The following is a 4,607-nucleotide window of genomic DNA, read 5'->3' as shown; positions in this document are numbered from 1 at the left end:
AAAAAAAAAAAAAAAATTCAACCAGGCACAGGGAAAAGAAAAAATGCTGAAAACTAGGACCTGGGAAGGCGAAGATTAAGAATAATAATAAAAAGGACAAAAATATTAATAATATTAGTCGTTTTAAAACAGACAAATACAAGCCAACTGATCACCAGAAAAAAAGAAAGCAAAAAAGAAAAAAATAAAAATAAAAAAAGAGAAAAAAATAAATAAATCGGTGGAGGACAGGGCAGGGAACCCAGGCTTCGTCTGAGCACACAGACTATGGTAGAGTTCCTGTGGGCCCAGATGGTAGGTGGGAGTGGGGGATGGCCACACCTCCATTCACCAACCGGGTGTGGTGTGTAAGAGTAACAAGAGGAATGTCGTACCTTGTCAGTCTTGCAGGTCCCGAGTGTCCTTGGGTTGCTGGAAACCAGAACGTGTTCTTAAGCCCCAGGGATCTGTGAGAGTGCTGTCTCTTTAAATATCCAAAATAGTCAAGCTGCTTTTTAAACCTTCAAAATGGCAGCATCCTCCGGACTGGCAAAAGTCCACAACTCAGCCCACCTTTCTTTTCACCTTCTCTGTTTGTTCCCCAGTGACCATGCACAGTCCTCCATGCAGTCCCTAGCTTAAGCAGGGTGATTTTTAGGTTAATTCTTAGGTCCTACCACCACTCAGGAATCTCCAAGCTGTCTGTGCCATCAGGATTGCTGCCAGACCGCAGCTTCGTCTATCTCCTTTTTTGGTATTTTCACGCAAATTCTTCTGCTAGTTGGGGTTCAGTCCACTTCTATATCCTTCCCTTCAAGGCTCAGGGGTCCAGGATTATCTTCTGTGTCTGTGTTAATTGGTTTCCCTTTTCTTTGTTGAAGAGGGTCTGTGCAGTCTTTCTGCCTAGGCTGCCATCTTGCTGGCCACTCCCCAAAAAAACCTCTTTTTAATGCTATTGAAGTTAAGTTAGTATCAACTTAAACTAGGTTGTCATAAATTTAGTATACTAAATGCAATTCTCTTAATAAAAATCTCTTCTCTCCTTTGCTTTATGTTGCTGTTGTCACAAATTATATTTTTATACATCATGTGCCCAATAGCATAACTTAAAAATTTTTTTGTGCATTTGTCTTGAAATCATGTAGGATGTTACAAGTAGTGTTACAAACAAAAAATACCATAAAGCTTGCTTTTAAATTTAGCTGTGAAATAACCTTTACTGGAGATCTTTTGTTCTTCATAAAGATGCATGATACTGTCTAGCGTCTTTTCATTTTAACCTGAAGGAGTCCTTTTAGCATTTCTTATGGAGTAGGTTTCTGTGATAATAAACTCTCTCACTTTTTGTTTATATGAAAATGTCCTAATTTCACCCTCATTTTTTTTTTTTTTAAGAATCATTTTCCTGGATACAGAATTCTTGGTTAACAGTTCTTTTTTTTTTTTTTTTTCACTAATTTAAATATGTCATCTCACTGCCTTCTGTTTTCCCAAAGAGAAATTGGGCTTAATTTTATTGAAGAACCTTTGTATATGACAATTGATTTCTCCCTTGCTGCTTTAAAGAGTTTCTCTTTTTCTTTGGTTTTTGAGAGTCTGATTATAACATGTCTTATGTGGATTTTTTGGGTTTATTCCACTTAGAGTTTGTTGAGCTTCCATGTGTAGGTTAATGGCTTTCATCAAGTTTGGTAAGTTTTTGGTCCTTATTTCTTCAAATATTCTTTCTAAACCTTTCTCGGAAACCCAAGGAGGGGTCGCTATGAGTCGAGGCCGACTCGATGGCAAATAACAACAACAACAACAACAAACCCTTTCTCTCTCTCTCCTCCTTCTGGGACTCCCATAATGTGTACATTAGGGCACTTGACAGTGTCCCACAAATTCCATATGCTTTGTTCACTTTTCACCATTCTTTTCTTATTTTTGCTCTTCAGATTTGATTATTTTAATTCTCCTGTCTTAGTTTGCTAATCTTTCTTCTCCGGATCAAATTTGCTGTTGAACAGCATTTTTTTTTTTCCATTTCAGTTATTGCATTTTTCAGTTTCACTATTCTGTTTGATTCTTTTATAATTTGTATCTATTGATTTTCTCAATTTGTTCATCTATCTTTTTCCTCATTTCTTTTATTATTTGCCGTATCTTCCTTTAGATTTTTTAGGATATTTAACATTGCTTTTTTAAAGTCTTTGTCTAGTAAGTTATTTGGGTTTTCCCAGGGATGTTTTCTGTCACTTTGTTCTTTTAAATGAGGCACACTTTCCTGTTTGTATTCCTTGTGGTTTTTGTTGAAACTGGGACATTTGACTTATAATCTGGTAACTCTGGAAATCAGATTCTTCCCCTTCCCCAAAGTTTTCTGATTTTCTATTTTTAATTCTTGAAAGCTGTAGTCCATTTGTTTAGTGACTCTCTCCAACTAGTTTTGCAAAGACTGACTTGTTGGACCTGTGTGGATACTGAAGTGTGTTTCTTAGTGTGTTCAACTAATGTTTAGACAGAAATTTTCCCTGAACACCATGGAAAAGGAAAATGAAACAAACAAACAAAAAGCCCTCTCCCAGTCTTTACAAATTGGCTCTGTGTCATGCCCTTCTTCAACACTTAGCCACCCTTGGATTGAACCTAGGGAACAGCCTTAGGTGAAAATGTGCTTCCTAGGTAATTTCTGAGCATGTATCTTCCCTTGACTATGCATGTGGTTTCCTCAATTTCCTCATATACATAGTGCTTCTGAAAGACTTAATTTCCAAAAGAAAGTCCCTGGCTTCTGCTTCAAGTCCCTAGTTGCCTATTATATGCCTGAATAATATAACTTGCATTTGTTTTCATCCCATGTTGTTGTTGTTATTATGTGCCATCGAGTTGTCTCTGACTCATAGCAACCCCTCCTTGGGTTTCTGAGGCAGTATGACTACAGAAGTAGATTGTCCAATCTTCCCTCTGAGGAGTGCCTGATGGATTTGAACTGCCAAGCTTCTGGTTAGCAGTTAAGTGCCTTAGGCACTATACCACCAGATCTCCCCCTTTTCATCCCATAGGACATTATAAGTAGTGTTACAAACCAAAAAGCTCCAGGCAGCTACAGATGGTTACAGCCTTACATTGCTGCCTGCTACCACTCAGCACTGCGTGAACTCCAAGACATCAAACTGAGAAAAGTTCTTTTCTATAGTCCATCAAGAGAGGTTAAAACAGAAACACAAGATAATTTGCAGATATAGTTTTCTCTGCTCCATTTAGAGCCAGGGACTGGGCTCCTCTCTCAGAGTGAAAGCCACCACCCCTGTAAGAAAGCCACACTGAATTGGGAAGTTGCTGGGGCACAGGTCAGCAGAAAACCAATGCTTTCTTCTCATATAGAGGTTACCCTTTTCTTTATTCATCATTTGCTTATTGGCTGTAACTCTTGGGTTAGTTTCCAGAGTTCTAACAAAGTTGGTTAAGGTAGTTTCTGTTTGTTTGTTTGTTTAATGTTTTTATACAGGGAATGGAAGATTGGACAATCTACTTTCATAGTGATACCACCTCAGAAACCCAAAGAGGGATTGATTGCTCTGAGTGGGGTCCAACTCAACAGCAGTGAATTTGGTTTTGGTTTGGGGCCATGAAGCCGCTCCTACTGACATCTTGCTCCAGACTCTACTCTTGACAGTTTTTTTTTTTTTTTCAATTAACAAAAATAAAACAGTGAAAATTATAACAACTTGCCATAAAGGAAAAAAACAAGGCATCAGGAGAGAATAACAAAAAGAGTACTATACTAGTCAGAAAGGGCTTCTCTTAGTGGCATTTATGTGGAAATTAAAAGAAAGAAAAAGAGCTTGTTAAACAAAGGGAAGTGTACAGAAGAATGTGAAAGGGAGATGTTTATACAAAACCCCTGGCATATTTTAGAAGATAAATGAAAATGATAGGGGAGAAAAGTAGTAGGTGAAGGCATAGAGGTTACAAGAGGTCAGGCTGTGTAGGACCTTGTAGATTATTATAGGGAGTTTGAATTTTACCATGACTAAGATAGGGACACATGGAGGATTTTAGTCAGGATGACTAGATCCAATGGAGGTTTTAGTAGGGTCTCTCTGGCTTTTGTACTGTAAAAGAACTAAATGGGTATAAGCAGGGAGGCCATTAGGACATTGTTACAATAATTAAGAAGATAGTACCTGGAACTAGAGTTTGGCAGTAGATATATCTGAAGAAGACATATGGATAGCGAATAAGGATTTGAAAAGATGCTCAACATTATAAATCATTAGGGAAATGCAAATTCAAACTACAATGAGATATCATTATATATTTATAGAATGGTTAAAATGAAAAAGACTGTTTAAACAAATAAAACAAAAACAACCAAACTCACTGCCATTGAGTTGGAACTGACTCATAGTGAACCCTTCTTGGGTTTCCGAGGCAGTAGCACTACGGAAGTAGATTGCACAATCTTCCTTCCAAGGAGTGGCTGGTGGATTTGAACCACCAGTCTTCTGGTTAGCAGTCAGATGCCTTAGGAACTACACTATCAGAGCTCCTGTTTAAACAAATTGTTGTTGTTGTTATGTGCCGTTGAGTCGGCCCCGACTCATAGCGACCCCTCCTTGGGTTTCTGAGGCAGTATCACTACG

The 4,607-nt window shown here is 38.1% G+C and overlaps 1 protein-coding gene across 1 annotated transcript in view; it reads right to left on the bottom strand.

Moving 5' to 3' along the window:
* The window catches only part of SDCCAG8 (SHH signaling and ciliogenesis regulator SDCCAG8), a 352,265-nt gene that overhangs the window by 183,714 nt on the left and 163,944 nt on the right, over nt 1-4,607 (bottom strand). The gene's annotated exons all lie outside the window — the stretch shown is intronic.

The sequence above is a fragment of the Orycteropus afer genome, unplaced genomic scaffold (assembly GCF_000298275.1).
Source record: "Orycteropus afer afer isolate SDZICR_OR568_19922 unplaced genomic scaffold, OryAfe1.0 scaffold00239, whole genome shotgun sequence".
NCBI lineage: Eukaryota > Metazoa > Chordata > Mammalia > Tubulidentata > Orycteropodidae > Orycteropus > Orycteropus afer.
This window is presented reverse-complemented; position numbering and strand designations above follow the sequence as displayed.